The 19,481-nt window shown below is 35.5% G+C and overlaps 1 protein-coding gene and 1 pseudogene across 2 annotated transcripts in view; one reads left to right on the top strand and one right to left on the bottom strand.

The window, feature by feature from the left end:
• BMPR1A (bone morphogenetic protein receptor type 1A) overlaps positions 1-19,481 on the bottom strand; it is a 138,578-nt gene that overhangs the window by 93,285 nt on the left and 25,812 nt on the right. The window lies entirely within an intron of this gene.
• Positions 15,135-16,365, top strand: LOC148755195 (large ribosomal subunit protein eL36 pseudogene; annotated as a pseudogene).

Here is a 19,481-nt window from a genome sequence, read left to right as displayed (position 1 = left end):
CATACTGTACGATTCCAATTATACGGCATACTGGAAGAGGCAACGCAATGGAGTCAGTAAAAAGATCAGAGGTTGCCAAGGTTATGTGGGAGGGAGGGATGAATAGGCAGAGCACAGAGGATTTTTAAGGCAGTGAAATTATTCTGTATAACCCTACAATGGTGGATACATGTCATTATACATTTATCAAAACACATAGAAGATGCAACACCAAGAGAGAACCCTAAGGTAAACTATGGACTTTGGGTGACGATGTGTCAATGTAGGCTCATGAATTTAACAAGTATCACTCTGGTGAGGGTTTTTGATAATGGAGGGAGGTGGTATATGAAAAATTTCTATACCTTCGGCTCAATTCTGCTGTGAACTAAAACTGGTCTAAAAAATAAAATCTACTTAAAATGTGTGTGTGTCTTAATGGTGTATCTTCTTTTACATTTTATTGATATAATGTAATTCTCAATTTTAGCACACATCTTTTCACATTAAACAACTGTGAGATCAGGATACATCTTAAAATCAGTTCATATCATTGTCCTTGCTTAATGATACACAGAATAGCACTACATCAATACTTGCAGATTACACAGATATATGTGTCTTAGGGTTGATGAAATACATTCCAGAGTATATAGCTTAACTTCAGAAAGAGGTGCTAATACTAACAACCAATTGTTTTTCATATACAAACCTCATTAGATATAATAAGTGTGACTAGCAGATTGACTTCTAATTAAGTCATCAGTTGATTAATGTTTTCAAGATCCTCTTCAACCATAGCACTATTACTTTATATGATTCATCATCTCTATTTGCCAGTGTTCTTTCTTCCTAAACAGAAAATTTCTTAACTCAGATGCTGTCACTAAGATACAAGAATCATTATCCACACATCCCTTGGGTGCATTAAAAGCTGGCTTCATTTGTTGTGCTAAGCATGCTTTGTAAACTCGTCCATTCTAAAACCTTCTATCAGATTTGTAAAGCTATTAAAGTTACTTTCTTTGGTATTTAACTAATGATAGTTCGTTTTTTGAATCCTATAAGATAGAGTCTGGCTTTTTATTCACTACTGTTTCTTTTACCATAATTATTAATTTTTTACCAATTCTTTTATTTTTCCTTTTGGTAATTTTTCCATTCCTCCAAAATTTTACTGATCTGGCTTTACAGAGTCAGCTATAAAATTAATTCAAAAACACTGGATAGATTATCCACTAGAAATACCGTTTCCAAATCAAATTTATGCCATTTCTTTGAAAATTAGTCAACTCTGTCCATTTCTATTCCACCAGTTTAAAAAAAGATGTTGCTGAAAGTTACAAATTTCTGTGGGCAGTGCCAACAATTGATTGGCGGGTTCTAAGAACCACGTGGCAAAACCCCAGAAACCACAATGTACTTTACCCACTCAGAAGGAAACACAGTTTTCTTTACCATCACAATTTACAATTAGAAAAATGTAGTGATACAATCCTTGAAGAAATGTCAACATTTTCTCAGCCCAATTCTAAGAAAATAAAATGCCAATGACTGGTGAGAAATAAATATATCTGCATTAAGCCACAGTATATATAAAAGACCTTTGTTTCATTGATGTAATACCAGTAAACTTACTTTTGCTTACGTGTGTTCAACTGAAGTGCAAATGAATTTGTGAATGAGTACATCCACGGATCAAGTATCTAAAAGTTAACGAATTGATACTACGCACAATGAAAAACAGTCTTTAATAATCACAGATCAGTATTTTGATAGGGGTGTGGGTTACAGAGGTGTATGCATTTTTTCAAGACTAAGTGAACTGTACACATAAGATCTCCGCATTTCACAGTATACACATGTGTACATATATGTTTTTAAACTTACACAATAAATTAAGAATATGGAATGGAAAAAAGCAAAAAATAAAAATAAAATTAAAAAAAATCCTGTGGGGTTGGATTGGAATTGGAGATATAAGCTAAAATTATTTAATAATATAATTTTTAAAACAATATATTTCCTAAATATGTTCCCAGAAAGGGACTCGAAGCAGTGATATTCAGTACCAATGAGAACACCTAATGGTCAGATCTTGGTTTCTATATATGATTTCCCCATGAAAAGAGACCGGATCTCCTTAGAGCTATGACTGACTTTGCCCCATACACAAAGCAAGGAAGGTCCAATATGAGCCTGAAATGTTAAAGTCAGAAAGTAAGGATGTACACACATCCAAAGGACACCAGAGCCAGGATGAAGGGACTCCCACTGTCAAAATGTGGAATAACATGAACATCAAAGAACATAAGGGTTGGGCCGGCCCTGTGGCTCAGGCGGTTAGAGCTCCATGCTCCTAACTTCGAAGGCTGCTGGTTCGATTCCCACACGGGCCAGTGGGCTCTCGACCACAAGGTTTCCAGTTCAATTCCTCAAGTCCCGCAAGGGATGGTGGGCAGCGCCCCCTGCAACTAAAATTGAACACGGCACCTTGAGCTGAGCTCCCTGATGGTTTAGTTTGTTGGAGCGTGCCCTCTCCCAGTTCGACTCCCACAAGGGATGGTGGGCTGTGCCCTTGCAACTAGAAAACGGCAACTGGACCTGGAGCTGAGCTGCGCCCTCCACAGCTAAGACTGAAAGGACAACAACTTGAAGCTGAATGGCACCCTCCACAACTAAGATTGAAAGGACAACAACTTGACTTGGAAAAAAGGCCTGGAAGTACACACTGTTTCCCAATAAAGTCCTGTACCCCTTCCCCAATAAAAAAAACTCTTTAAAAAAAAACAACGTAAGGGTTGTAATGGATTCTAACCCATTGAAATAGAAGTTCATTAGTCCATACTGATGACAGCTAGCTAGCTAGATAAAATAAATAGATGAGAGAGTAAGAAGGATTCTTACAGTACAATGCAGAATGATAAATGTAGAATTGATGAAACCGGAAAATCACTATATTACAACTATAAATAGCAAGTATCAATGAATTCTAAAAGAGGGGATGGGAAATTGTATGAGGAACAATAAATTTGTATGGTCTTCAACTATCTCCCCACAGATTGTTTATTAGTCATAAAGGGGATAACAGTGACTATGTAATGGAGAAATTGGACAACACCTTGACTGGGTGACCAAAATTAACATTACCAATGACAAATACGACAAACATATTATGCCTCTGAATATGACACCGTGAGAAAGGACACATCATCATTTATGCAGAGTGCGGGCCAGAGATGCACTGCCTAAATCTAACAATGAGAAAATGTCAGACAATTCCAAAATGAGGAACACTGTATAAAGTAACTGACCTATAGTCTTCAAAAATGTTAATGTCATGAAAGACAAAAGACAGCTAAAGAGCTGTTCCAGATTCAAGAGATGTAATGACCGAATCCTTTACCAGAGGAAAACAAAGTCTAAAAAGGATTTAGCTGAGACAACTGACAATAGAATATAGACTGCAGATTAAAGTACTGCATTAGTGTTAAATCTCCTGAATTTGATAACCAAAGTGTGACTATATATGTGATTATCCTTGTTCTTGGAAAACAGAGACTGAAATAGTGAAGATAAAAGGGCATAATATGCACAACCTCATTTTCTCAAAGAGTTCATCAAAAATAAACTGCATGTATGTGTGCAGATAGGTAAGAAAGAGGGAGAATCAGAGAATGATGCAAATGTGGAAAAATGTTAAAAATCGATGAATCTAGGTAAAGAGTGTATGGGAGTTCATGATGCTATTCTTGCACCTCTTTGAAGTATGAAGTAAGTTCAAAATAAAAAGTAAAAATAAAAGGGTTAAATTATTATGTTGAAGTCCTAACCCCCTGTGCCTCAGAACGTGACCTTGTTTACTTATATAGGTCATCAAGTGAAAATGAAGTCATCAGTGTGGGACCTGATTCAATATGATTGGTATCCTTATAAAAAGGGGGAATTCTGGACACAGACATACGTGAAGAGAGACAGGCAAACTCATCAAACTAACCAAACTCAATGGACTATCCCTATAAGTGCTGAAGATGGCCACCTACAACCCAAGGAATGCTGAGGTCATCAGAAGTTAGGAAAGAGGCCTGGAACAGATCAGATTCTTCCTTTCCTAGCGACTTCCACCCCCAACTTAATTTGGATGTCTAGATTCCAAAACTAGGAGAAAATAATTTTCTGCTATTCAAAGCAGAAACCAAAAGAATTGGAATAGTAAAAAACAAAACAAAACAAACACCTACAGAAGATTATGCTAGAATAAATACTTTTTATAGGTATGAGATACTTTCACCAAATAAACATGTTTAAAAAACACAAATAATATTTGGGTTATTCACTGTTGTTCACCAAATAGAATTTGAAGAAATCATCAAACACAAACCTTACACTGTGAAGAAAACCACTTGATATAAAAAAAAAAAAAACTAACCAAACTCCATGGACTGTCCCTATAAGTGCTGTTAATGTAAACTAAATCCCAACTAAGAATATACTAAAATTGATTTAACAAAGTCATCATTATTTAAAGATCACAGTATATATAAATGTAAATCCACCATTAGACTCAGCTGAAAAGGTTGTTAAAACTAAAAAAATAATTAAATACTTTGAATGGTTTAAGTATATATATAACAATATGTTGTTTGTATATTAACAAAACAGATTACAAAATATAATGGAAAATAATTTCACTCACAATAGCACCTAAAAATATAATATACTATAAAATTTTACTGAAAGTTAAAAAAGACTAATAAAAGAAAGTATGCCATTTTATGTGTAAGAAAACGATATACTGTAAAGACGTCAGTTCTCTCCAAGTCAATCAATAAATGTTAACAGGCTTGGAAAAATAAACTTTGGAATATCTTAAACTTGGAAAAGTAACACAGCAGGATTTGCCTTACCAAGTATTAAAATATACTGAAAGCTGTATCAACATAAACGGTGTGATTCTACTGTCAAGAGACAGATATAAGAGGAGACCAAAAGTAGATCCAGATATATACGTATACATGAATATAATAAAAGCAGTCTCTCAAATCAACAAAAGGTGTTGAGAGAATTGCTAACCATTTTGAAAAACCTAAGCTAGATCCTTACCTCATGCAACCAAATTAATTCCAGATAAGCAAAAGGTTAAGATGTAAAATGTGAAACCAAAGAAAAAATGTAAAACTACTACAGTGGGGAAGGAATTTCTAAGTTTGACATCAAAAGTAGAAACCACAAAGAAAACGGCTGATGTAAACTGTTACTAAAGATAACAATGAATATAATTCTTCTGTTTTATATAGCAATCTTAATAAACCTATAACATTATGTTGTACTTTCAGAGTTGTGGCTAGAGCAGTAAGATTAGAATATTTTATTCCATTTGTCAGACTTCATTTTTTTTATGGCTTCATTTTTAAAGAGTACAATTTTCCACTCTGATTTGACAATTGGCTTTTCCTGTAATGGTTAGGAGGTTACTGAACTCCTTTTTTTCACATTTCTGTGATCGCTATCTTTAGTTGGCATAAAAAAGTATCTAAAATCTGGGTAAGTAACTTCCTACAAGTTGGTATTGAGTTATTACAAAGGATACATTTTTCTAAATGATTCAAGTTAATATTCTAGGTGACGGAATAAGAAGTATCTACAAGGATTTTTCTTCCCACTCAAGCTAGTACCACTGGATCTGAGTGCTAATTGCACCTCGAATGGTTAAATCATCCATATTATAAGCAAATGTTTGCTCTGCAGGGAAAAAAAAATTGCTTATTTAAATGTGATATCCCATGTCAAATTCCTAGATTCTTCTCCCTTTCCTCTACATCACTGTCATTCAAGCATTTGTAGCTGCAGTAGAGAGGCAAGACGTATTTCTAATGTAATTCAGATTCTTTAAAATGATTTTTACTTTCCAAATCCTCTTTTCTGTCCTTTCATAAATTACCCTAAAATGCAGGATATAAGGTAAAACCTGAGTTATGACACTGAATTTACACAGGGCTTAAGTGGAAGTGCTGAAGCCAACAAGAGTCCTTCCTCAGCCACCATCTGGACTCAGCTGAACGATGTGAAAGGTAGTTTAGTCATATCAGAGCAGGTAAGAGTTTCACGCAGAGGAGTCAGTTGTGTCAAATGCCACTGACAAGCTGAAGATGAGGACAGAAAATCTGGCACCATGGAGGCTATCAACGAACTGACAAGAATGGTTTCTGAGATGTTACTGGGGTGGGCAGGAGGAATAAAGATTGGAGCAGGTTAAAAAGCTAAAGGACAGTGAGGGAGAGGTGGTTTTGCAAGTGAACACTCCCTGAAGCAGGTGGCTAATAAGATACAGGGTGGAAGATGACTATTTCTTACCTAAGTTTATACTAGAGGCTGTTTGCTGATATTTATAAACCAATGAACAGGCAAAGACAAATAAGAGAGGGAGAAAACAGGCAAAATGCTCATAGGTATCATAAACAAACAGAGCTACGTGAGAGATACTTATCTCTGTGCTTACATCAACTTCAATGGAATAATTTAGCATGTTTGTATAAGCTGCCCTATAAATTCTTTTGGTCATATTTTTAACACTTAAGAAACACTTTCAAAATTACTGGTGTTCAAAACATATTAATTTCTTTGTTCTCTAAACATTCTAAGTAATTCAACATATGTACAAGATTTTATACCCTGGAAAGTTCTCTTACTACCGTGTTTCCCCGAAAATAAGATCTAGTCGGACAATCAGCTCTAATGATTCTTTTGGAGCAAAAATTAATATAAGACCCAGTCTTATATTATGTTACATTATGTTAAATAAGACCCGGTCTTATGTAAAATAAAACCAGGTCTTATATTAATTTTTGCTCCAAAAGATGCATTAGAGCTGATGGTCCAGCTAGGTCTTATTTTGGAGGGAACACAGGATATGTACGAGTTCTTTTTTTCTCACAGCACCACCAATAATTTTATTTTATTCTCATTAAAAAAAAATCCCTATTAATGCTGGAGTTCCTGTTCTAGATAAAGCTTTCATGGCACATCTTTTCCACATACCATATTAATCATAGTTCTTACTACTAATTGTTTCTAAAATCCTAAACTGTAGCCTTTTGACAGATATGTGTAGACATGTTCTTTATTTTCTCAAAGAATTATAAGCTCTCCTATCTTTCCTAAAACCTAAACGACTCTATTTTTAGGTTTCCCTCTTTTGATAGAGCCATTAGCACTGTCACTTTAGGATTAGGGATGCAACAGGGATTGCCATATTAGAGCACCCTCTACTTGGCTCCACGGATTTTTGCATTTGGGAAACACAGCAACGTTCTGTGCTATCTTCCAGTTTTTCAAGACAAGCCAGAAATCTGGATTTTCTTTTTGTGAAATCCCCAAGTTTTAATTGTTTGTAACTCATATTTTAAAAATACAGTGTAAGACAAACATAATTTGCAAAGCAGGCCAAATCCAGCCGACAGGCCACTCGTTTATAACCTCTAGGTTAAAGAATCACGGTGGGTCTGCTTATTTTTCTTTCACCTTTTCTTGTTTTTAAGGTAGTTCTTCCAGTCAAGCAAGGATATCATCACAGGTCAATCTATAATATACTCATTCAAAGATTCAAAGTGAGATTAAACTACCTACCACCATCACCAACTGCGATTAAACAGCTCTCTTTTTTAAAGTAACATACCACATTTACATTTTGAAACTAGTTTGGGATGGGAAATAAATTCATCTTTAAATTTATAATTGCTCTTATAAAGGAAAGTTTTCTTCTATCTACAGAAGCATGATAATATTTATAGAAGCACCTACAGTGCACTTTCACACTTTGGTATTTCACTAAAGCCTACATTACCTTGAAGTAGGTTTTATTATCTCGTTTTACAGACGACCTGCGATAGTTCCCAAAGTTCTCAGTTTCAGTTACTCAGCACTCAGAATCTAGCAGAAATGGTTGATGAGGATTGCTTTTGGACAGGTATCATCAATCAAGATTATAACCATTTTAAATCACAGTTTAAAAAATGCAAAATAAAGGTGTTGGAAAAATAGCTAAACCTTAATTTCAACTCCTGAAATTCTTCAGGTTCATTCATCTCCCAATCACTAATATAGTCACAGTTATTTTCAAGACAAGTAATATTGAAGTCTCAGCTCTTTTGATCTAATATGTTTCTTTCCAGGACCTCTAAAAACACTAAACATTTTACAAAAACCAAAGCTTTTTTGTTAATTAAAGAGGACTAAAACAGAGCAAAGGTTGCTGTCACACAAGTTACTGAGCACGTAACTCAGTGCTCAGGCAAGGCCCTGAGCTCAGCCCAGGAACACAAGGAGCAAATGAGATTCTCTACTCACACAGAGCTTAACAGTTTCTAAGAATTGAAACAGATCTTAAAGAAATCTTCATACAGGGGTGACTGGTTAGCTTAGTTGGTGCTAATTAGTTAGAGCGTGGTGCTGATAACACCAAGGTTGCCGGTTCGATCCCCACATGGGCCACTGTGAGCTGCATCCCTCCTTAAAAAAAAAAAAAAAAAAAAGAAAAAAAAATGTTTATACAAATTATAACTTAATTATAATCACGATAAGTGCCGCAAAGGAAATATAAAATGTGGTGCTAGAGGATAGCTTTGACAAAGGTGTGTAAGTTCAAGCATTAATAAGTTACTGAACAAAATCTCAATATAATCAAGGAGAAAGAAAGACAAACTGCTCTGTTAACCTGAAGTGGCTCCTTTAAAAATATACAGTCTGAGGGCTTACATTAAAATCTTAGAAATACAACTCTATTTTTATTTTATATATCCTAGCATAAGTTTCTATGTTTAAGTCAATTTTGATGTTTTTAAAGCCATTCATTTCCCTATAAGACACACACATATAACTAATAAACCTTACTATTTTAAAAAGTAGAACCCTTATTAGGATTTAAATCTAAGGCTCAATGAATATTTAAAATAATTAAAGCACATTATACAATTATTAAAAAAACACAAAACAAATAACATCTATCAAATAATGTATAACATGTAAAAAATTGATAACGTAAGAAATTGATCACGTGTAAAAAATTGATATTAATTTTCCAAGTATGGAAATTGTGACAAATGGGTCAATTATTTGGGTTTTGCAAAGATATGAAAATAACATGGGTTAGGAAGCAGGTCATAGTCTTCTAGTAAAAAATTGTCACCATAAGGAATAGACACAAAAGTTTTCAAAATATGCTTAAGAAAATGTGTTAAAAATGTGTTTCAAATCTCACTAACAATTAGTGATTTTTTGTCAAAATGGCAAATAAACAAAGTGTTCAAATACAATAAAAGATTGAAAAGTCAAAAATATCTCATGAGATTTATGTCCATTTTCCCATTTCCTTTGAGGTTTAACTACATATAATTTTTAAAAATATAAATATATTCACTGAATGACTTAAGTAACAACCTCCTACAGCAGCATATTCTATTCTCCCTAATCACTTTCACACACCGTCTCTGCTTCACGCAGTCATTGCTTTCTTTAACAATATAGGGAACCACACCTCAATTTTTGGGGAACAAGGCCCATACTTAAACACATGGAAGTTTAGAAGAAAAGCCCATGATGGTGCCTGATAATGCCATGCAACTTAAAAAATGAAAAATTCACAAATCCCAACAGTCTCAGCTTCTCTCGCCCCTTCCAAAAACTACCTTAAAAAGAAAGAGTGAACCAAACTCTGAGTCATCTAATCATCCTTTATTTATTAAGAATGTTCAATGAATATTAGCCAATATGTGTAATAGGAGCTAGAGAAAAAGACACGTGACTAAACCTCCAGCACAGCCATCGTCCCAGGTTATTTTAAAGATCCACAATACGGGCACTACTTGACACACCAGAGGTACACCAATAGTAGCTAGTAGAATTATTTTAAATTAGAGATAGAGAACAAATACTTAGGAAGAAAAAGAACAGTACAAAGTGGCAATATAAACCCTACAAAAGCACAAAAAATGGAAGAAATGACCAAAAGCCTAGATGAAATTAAGGCTTCATGGAGAAAGTAAGACAGGCTGAGCATACCAAGTTGGCTTGGACTTATTAAACAAGAAGTAGAGGGAGGGGATTAACACTGAAACATAGACAAGACCGGAGAATTAGGACCACAACGTAGAATGTCAAATCCAACATCCTATTATTGAGCAAAAATATGTAAATAAATTAAAACTCATGAGCTAGAAAGAATAAAACCTGTATGAACATGACAAAACAGAACATCAAGTCCCAGTGCTCAACCACAAATTTTTATCAGCTGTATCTTTTTCCTTTTTGGAAAAAGTGTGTTGGGACAGTCTGTTTAGAAAATATGAGACCTGGGCCGGCCTGGTGGCTCAGGCGGTTGGATCTCCATGCTCCTAACGCTGAAGGCTGCCGGTTCGATTCCCACATGGGCCGATGGGCTCTCAACCACAAGGTATGGTGTGCTCTGCCCCCTGCAACTAAGATTGAACACGGCACCTTGAGCTGAGCTGCCGCTGAGCTCCTGGATGGCTCAGTTGGTTGGAGCGCATCCTCTCAACCACAAGGTTGCAGGTTCGACTCCCGCAAGGGATGGTGGACTGGGCCCCCTGCAACTAGAAACAGCAACTGGACCTGGAGCTGAGCTGCGCCCTCCACAACTAAGACTGAAAGGATAACAACTTGAAGCTGAACGGCACCCTCCACAAGTAAGATTGAAAGGACAACAACTTTACTTGGAAAAAGTCCTGGAAGTACACACTGTTCCCCAATAAAAGTCCTGTTCCCCCCACTCCCCCAAAAAAAAGATTACAAAAAAAAAGAAAATATGAGACCTACTCTCAAAATACTAAAGATTTACACAAATGAGACTATATTTCTACATCATCCGATTACTATTTATAGAGACTTTCTCCAGAAGAGCATTATGCAACCTTAATACAAATGAGGGGGGAAATAATACTTTTTAAAGAACTGATAATGTTTAACAGAGGTATAAGAAGTTTATAAATAATGCTAAAACCCTCAGAAATGGGACCAGATACATATATAAGATATATTCAAATTTTAATAACCAAGATTTTTAAATGATTGCTTAGAGGTTTAAAAAAAGCTTACCTACATTCTAACTAAAACTGAACTGGAAAAATTACAACATAAAAGTCAAATTAACATTCAGAATGTGGCACTGGGAATTTTATGACAGTGCTTATGTGAAAAATCTTTTTAAGGTCTTCATTTATCTAAGAGAAGCAAAGAACTGGAACAAAAGAAACACTGTAACTGCTATGGGTACTTTTTACCACCAAGTTTCTGAAACATACAAACAGTCCAATTCATGCCATTTTATACCAAGAAAGTCACTTTTTCTCAAAATGCAATTTAAAATACTCTCTAAATTTAATTCAATATTAATTTGAGTTAAATTTATGTTATTAAAATATAAATTGTAGGCCTCTCAAAGAAAATATCTCTATACCTTTAAATATTTAAAGAAACAATCTTTAGGCTTACTTGGAAGCTAAACTATATAAAAGTAAAGCCTTTAAAAGAAAAACTAAGTAGTGACTTTTACAAATATTTAAGTTAAAATGGTTCTCTTTTGGGGGCCCTATCAGGGAAAATGTCTTAAGTCTCTCGCTCCCTAAGTGGGGGCAGGGCTGAAGATACTGTGGCAAATGCATATTCTAGCCTCGCCAGAGAGGCTCCAAACTTGAAGTGCAGTGGTAGGCTCTGGAACAAAGAATGTGTAACTTGATCTCTTTCCCTTCTCTCCTCCTTCACGGCAACATTTAGAAAGTAATTTAACCTCTCAAAATGGCATCTTTGTGCTGCTGAGGGGAAAACATCTATTCGCTATTACAGTGTAAGGGGAAAAAAAAGAAATCAAATCACTTGCAAAAAATGGTTTTTGCTTAATATACAGTGATATTTATGCGTCAAACACTGAGTACACAGACAAGCCAATTATAAATGAAGATTACATTTTTGCTACTTGAATGGCTACTACCCAAGATTTAAAAAATGCAACTGGGGTTTTAAGAACAATTAGTCTAATAAAAGGTAGACTTAATATTTATTTTGCTTCTACAACAAAGATAATAATTAGCTCCAAAGACGTTTTCAAAAGAGGAAATAATTAAGAATACAAAAGAAAAATCCAAATAAATTGAACTTTCAATCTCAGTAGCCGAAAGAATCAAGCAAGTTATATACTTTAATGCTGAAATTACCTTTTAATTTACCCTAATTTAATAAATAAGACAAGTAAATCTGAAAATCTGGAAACAAAAACCTGAAAACAAGTTTGTCAGCCAGGAATCAAAGGATCTATTGAACATTCTCACCACTGACAAAAATTTTTAAAGTTATTCTAAAATTAGTACCACCAAAATTTTATATAAGTTTTATAAATTTCAGAGCACTTCTACATTCATGACATAATTTGATCTTCATAACAACCTTGTGAGATAGGTGGTTACAAATCTGTTTGGTAGAAGTCCCCTGACTCCAATCTACAGGCCTACACTGTTATTTCTATTTCAATCTGTACTAGGAAGCACTATTACCTTTCTACCAGAGAGGAGACAGCTTCAGAAGGAAATAACTTGCCTAAGGTCACTATGCTGACACAGCAGGTCCAACTCCAAGTCTGCCACTTGACCGCTACTGCAGTCCTTACATTTATCAAAATAAACAGATAAAATGAAGTTTAATGGTATGTAACTAACTAAAAAACAACTGTGGTAGCAGAATTAACAGTCCCCTCAAAGACATCCATGTCCTAATCCCTGGAATCTAGGAAGGTTCCTTTTCATGGCAGAGGGGACTTGGCAGATGTGATTAAGGTACAAGGCTTGGGGAGATTATCCTGTTGGGCTCAATCTAATCACATGAGTCCTTAAAAACAGAAATCTTTCCAGTTGTGGTTAGAGAGAGAAAGATGACAAAGCGTCAGAGAGATGAGACCTTATTGGCTTTAAAGAAGAGGAGGAAGAAGGCCTCTAGCAGCCTGAAGAAGCAAAGAATCAGGTTCTCTCCTAGAGCCTCCACAAAAGGAATTCTCACCTAAAGACCTGTAAAGTAATACATTTGTGCTGATCCAAGTCTGGGGTTTGGACAGCACAAATTATTTTACAGCAGCCTTAGGAAACTAATACACCAACCATACTATACAACTACCATAGACTCAACATTTGTGTCCCTCCGAAATTCAGGTTAAATCCTAACTCTCAAGGTGATGATTTGGAGGTGGGGCCTTTGGAAGGTGATTAAGTCATGAGAGTGGAGCCCTCATGAATGTGACTGGAGCCCTTACAAGAGATGCTAGAGAGCGCCCCAGCTCCTTCTGCCATGTAAGAGTACAGAGAAAAGATGGCCATCTATGAACCAGGAAGTGGGCTCTCCCCAGACACTTCATCTGCCAGTACCTTGGTCTTAGACTTCTCAGACTCCAGACTATGAGAAATAAACTCCTGTTGTTTATAAGCCACCCAGTTTATGGTATTTTGTAATAGTCACCTGAACGACCAAGAGAATTAACTACTTTATATTGTAAATTAACTGAAAACTGTCTTATAACACAAAAAGCAATCTGGTAGCAAGCAAATGTGTAATCAGAAATCCTGCCCCCTGTATAGATGAAATACAAATATAGGTACCAGTCATGATACACCTGGATGTGACTTGTTGTTAATGACATTCTGGCTCAATGCTGTACCTTTTAACTCTTCTTCCTCCTTTCCTAGCAAGTCAATGTAAATACAAAACTCTGAAATCCCCAAATACAGATCCAACTAACTTTCTTTTGCCTTGTCCACAGTAGCATGTGTGAGCAGATGGGAAAGTCAGGAGGATGATCAAAGAGCATAGAGTAATTGGGTAAAGACTGAAGTGATAACCAAAAAAGAATGGGATCAATTAAGTAGAGGTAGCAGAAGAGAGTTCAGAAAAAGAAAGGAGCTGAATAGAGTTCAAAGAATACTTGCCAAGGAACTGTGCTAGATATAGTAGCAAATGTTATTGATTTAGTGTTATTACTGTCCCATCTTACAGACGGGGAAACAGCACAGACCATTATAAAACTTAGCAGTCACACAACTAGTCAGTGGCAAAGACAGGATTCAAATGCAGGTAGCTGGGCTTCAGAGCTAGGGCACTTAACCAGTAAATCATGTTGCTCTCCGGAGCGTAAGCCTCTCGTTTAACCCCTTACGGCAAAACAGAAATAAAATTTCTTCCTGAAAGATGTGGGTAAGATTACAGAGATAACTTGTGTAAAAAAATTTGAAAGTGCCTGGTATACAGTTATCAGGCAATAAATGTTAGTGATAAGCACACTTGGGACTTAACCTAACCACTGGTCAATAGTTCTTTTGGCTTGAGTATCACCAAATATAATTGTGAAAACCTACATAATCCCTCACACATTTTTAAGTTGACATCTAAAATCTTTCACAAGTGAGGTAACTGCGAAGAATATGATTTATCGCATATTGTAAATACCAACATTTTAAATAAACTTAACATCACTCAAATCTGTTCAAGAGAAGCCAAATACCATTGCGATCTGACACCTTCCATGATCCACTTTAAAACGACGATTTCACATTTTCTTCTCTTTGAACTCATTCCATTTGCCCTGTTTGTAATAATTTCTGTTTGAAAGTTTAATATTAATCACTCAGTCATACATGTCTACAGTTTAAATGGAAATCTTTTAAAATACTACCTTTGACCATAAATAAGCCTCTTACGTGTTTAAAAATTTTTTGGGATCCAATTATCATCACAATTAACATATGCAATAGATTTAAATGAAAAATTAAAGATTCGATAAGTAATTAATATTTAAGGTAAAAATTTACTAGAAATACATTAATAAGATGGATGGGGCTTTTTTCCCAATTAGTTCACTCCATCTGAGTATTACTTAAAATGAAATAATACAGCACAGCCTCACTTTTTAATTTTTGTTTTTTAAAGAAAGCAGTTAAGACATTTGTTCACATAAATAGGTGGAGAATGGATTGTCAGTTGAGTTGCACAATTTTAAAATTTCTTCTGAGTTATTTATTCAAAGCTCCCATAGTGATTTAGCATCAAAGGTATTTTGAATGATCCTCAGCTGCAGGGGCCACTGAGGAGCAGCAGCCACAGCTCTGCGCCAGCCCATGGCCGTCGTGTCAACAAGCGCAACAAAGTGACCAAGAACGTGCACACGCCGAGGCGAGGCACGGCCGCCGTGGTGCCCCACCAAGCACACCAAGTTTGTAGGGCATGAGAGCCCTGTGGTTTTGCGCTACAAACCGCGCGCCATGGAGCTGCTCAAGGTCTCTGAGGACAAACGGGCCTGAAGTTCAGCAAGAAAAGGGTGGTGACACACTTCTGTGCCAAGAGGAAGAGAGAGGAGCTGAGCAATGTCCTTGCAGCCATGAGGAAGGCAGCAGCCAAAGGACTGAGCCCCATCGCCTCTGCGTGTAATAAAACTTTCTCAGAAAAAATATATTGTTAATGACTTAGCTAAAAACGATTATTTTTGAATACTGGAATTGAAAAATCCTTCAATTTTATTGGAAGCAAATACATGGGAAACCATTACTGGATTTGCTCCCCTAAAAATTAGAGCTACTTACTTTCTCAGTTGTAATACCAACATTTGGAACTGCCACTTAAGGTATCCCTGAGGTTTTGTTAACTTTTGGAGATATACTTCATACCATAATACTCACTCTTTTAAAGTGTACAAATTAAATGGTTATCAGCATATTTGCAAAGTTGTGTACAACCATCACCACGGTCTAATTCCAGAATATTTTCATCTCCCTTTTAAAAAGAACCTAGTAACGAGCATTAGCAATTGCTTCCGGTTATGGGAAACCCAACTCCCCCTCCACCAAATCCACTAAACCACTTTCTTTCTCTATGAATTTGCGTATTCTGGGTATTTCATTAAATGTAATTGTACAATATGTGGTCCTTTATGATGGGCTTCTTTCACTTAGCATAAAGTGTTCAAAGTTAACCCATGTAGCACGAGTCCATATTTCATTTCTTTTCATGGGTGAATATTCCATTGTATAGCGAGACCACATTTTATCTGTCACTTGAAGGACATCTGGGTTGTTTCCATTTCTTGACTGTTATAAGTAATGCTGCTATGACCTCTCATGTACAAGCTTTTGTGTTAACATGTTTTTAAATACCTTGGGTATAAACCTAGGAGTGGAACTGCTGGATCATATGGTAACTGTCTAACTTTATGAGGTACTGCTAGTCTCTTTTCCAAAGCAGTTGCATCACTGTACATTCCCACAAGCAGCGTATATTTCCCATTTCTCCACATTCTTACCAACACTTATTATCAGTCTTTTTTATTATAGCCATCCTAGTGAGTGTGATGTGGTATCTCATTGCGATTTTGATTTGCACTTTTCTGACGACCAATGATATTGACCATTTACCTGTCTTTTAATCTATCTTATTGACCACTAATACATTTTTCCTGGAGAAATGTCTATTCAAATCCCTTGCCCATTTTTAAAGTTTGGGGTTTTTTTAATTATTATTTTTACATAATTATGTATATATATTTAACAAGGTATACACTAGTATATTTCTTTATACAGTTAGTGTTCTTTATGTATTCTGGACAAAAGTCACTTATCAGATATACGATTTGCAAATATTTTCTCTCATTCTGTATGTTATCTTTTCACTCTCTTGATAAGTGTCTTTTGATGTACACAGGTTTTTGGTTTTGATGAAGTCAAGTTGTTTTCCTTTGATCGCTTGTGCTTCTGATGTCATATCTAAGAAATCACTGCCTAATTCAAGACCACAAGGACTTACATCTGTTTTCTTCTAAGAGTTTCACAGTTTTAGCTCTTACATTTAGATCTTTAACTTTTATATATGGTATGCAGAAGGGGTCCAGCTTCATTCTTTTGCAATTGAATATCAGTTGTCCAAGCACCACTGTCTTGGTGTCTTGGAATTGTCTTGATATCCTCTTCTCTCCTGACGTATATGCACCACAGGGCAACTGCATCATAGTTAAGAGCAGGGACAGAGGAAGAGTTATGCCATTCTTTTGTAAAATGGAAAAGGGGACTGGTGGAAAGGAATGCAGGAAAGAAGAAACTGCTCAAGACTGGTTCATAGGAAGATCAACTTTAGGAAAGAGTACACGTGAACGTTTAGGGTGTGGAAACTAATTCACTTACAACTATCCATGTGCTTAAATACCTCTAGGAGTTTGGCTCTACTCTAGGCCCAAGGCTAATGTTTAAATACAGCTCTATACTACTGCCTCCTTAACTCTGGGGGTTGGGGAAGTATCATTTGTGAACAATTTTTTTATATTTTTAAAAATAAACTTTGTTAAATTTATTGGGGTGACATTGGTTAATAAAATTATATAGGTTTCAAATACACCATTCTATGTTATCTGTATATTATATTGTGTGCTCACCATCCAGAGCCAGTTCTCCTTCCATCGCCATACATTTAACCCTCTTTACCCTCTACTGCCCCTCCTCCCTCCTTATCCTCTGGTAACCACTAAACTGTTGTCTGTGTCTATGAGTTTTTGTCTTGTTTGTTCTTTGTGCTTTCAATTTTATATCCCACATGAGTGAAATCATATGGTTCTTGATTTCTTCCATCTGACTTACTTCACTTAGCCATCCATCCAGTTGTTGCAAATGGCATTATTTCATCTTATGGCTGAGTAGTATTCCATTGTATCTATGTACCACATATTCTTTATCAAATCAACCATCGAAGGACACTTCAGCTGTTTCCATGTCTTGGCCACTATGGATAATTCTTAAAATGTTTCAATGTGCAGATCTCTCAGACATGTTTGCATGTTGAGTAGGGAATCCTTTTTGAATTATGGCTGTTCAACTTGTAACTTCAATGGGAGAGACCAGGAAGACCTCTCATGCTGCCATGCTGCTGATGTCACTCCAATTTTTTTATATTTCAATTGTGTGAATAATAAAATGAGATAGGCTTACGATGAAGCCAGTGGTAAGAGGAAGTCTACAGGTTTTCAATCTGCACTACTCAGCCAATAGAAAAGTTCATTTCCATTCCCCATTTTACATGAAACATGCTTGGTTCAATGCAATATATGCATAACAGAATGGAATTATTTTTTAAATTTTATTAATGCAAGAGTAATAATAACAAAAAATCACTAAGAAATTCTACCTTGAGTCCACTAGTTTATTCACCTTATGCGCAGGCTCCTTGAAACAAACCCTAGCTAGAATAGGGATATAATATGTCATTAATGAATGTAAGTTTTAAGGTCAAATCCTTAGCTCCAAGGTACACCACTTTCCTTTCCCCTAAAATGTAAGCTTAGTCGAATGCTTTTCTCCTGAGATTGATCCAATTTATGATACTGACAAAATAGATGAGCTATTTCCTCTTATCACATAACTGCCAATTTAATAGGTTTATAGTGTTTCTCAAGCCTTTTATTAGGATTAAACACAGACAACATTTTTACATGCAATGCTTTATTAAATATTTCCACCCATTTAAAGTAACTGCTCACTGAGTTTTACTCCTAACTTAAGTAGTACTTACCCAACAAATCTGTAGATTTTTTTGGATTAAAAGCTTCCATCTGGTTACATATTTCATACCCTATTGTTGCCTTCCATTATAAATTTATTTTATTGGTTCTTATGGTATAAGAGTTCTTTTTCAAACTAAAGTCCAACTATCCAAAAATAATTAGTGACCCCGTCCTCCACTGGTATGTTGCTCCTGTTTCATTATATGCTAAATTTAAAATATGACTCTGTTTATGTGCTTTTATTCAATTATTCAATTTTTAAACCCAGTTATCAGTTATTCTACATCACATGGTTATGCTCTAAATTGAGATAACATATATCTTAAGGGTGTGAAATCTATAATGAAAACATTAGAGAGTGTTTTTATTTGCAATTTTTAATCCTTATATCATTTGCAAGATGAACGAGATTATATTTCAACCAAATTAAAACTAATTATTTAATAAAGAGTGTTGGGAAACTGGCTAGCCATCTGACTTAAAAAAAAATAAAAATGAGCCCTATCTCACTCCGTAGATAAAAATAAATTGTAGATTAGTAAAATATTTAAAGTAGAAGAAAACAGTTTTGCTTTTGGCTTTGTTTTTATTTTTGTTGATTTTTTAATATTCTAACACAAGGAGAGGCCATTCTAAGTATGACACATTAAGCTAGTGAGGGAAAGAATGATATGGTCCTTTTAGGAAAAGTTACGTATCAGTTGCCTATTAGACATTAAAGTGGAGTATAAATTTCTGAGGAAGAGTTCAGGCTAGAGATTAAAAGTTGGGCATTATCAACACACAGATGGTTTCAAAGCCTTAAGGTCAGATAAGATCAACAGGGAATGAGTATGACTGAAAAAGAGATATGAGGACTGAGCTCAGGAAGCACTCACTCCAAGACAAAAAAGACTGAGATGCAAACTAAGAAGAG

This window comes from Rhinolophus sinicus, chromosome 15, assembly GCF_057876585.1.
Source record: "Rhinolophus sinicus isolate RSI-liver-muscle chromosome 15, RSI-T2T, whole genome shotgun sequence".
Taxonomy (NCBI): Eukaryota; Metazoa; Chordata; class Mammalia; order Chiroptera; family Rhinolophidae; genus Rhinolophus; species Rhinolophus sinicus.
The sequence above is the reverse complement of the archived record's forward strand: the minus strand, read 5'-3'. Positions and strand labels throughout refer to the sequence as shown.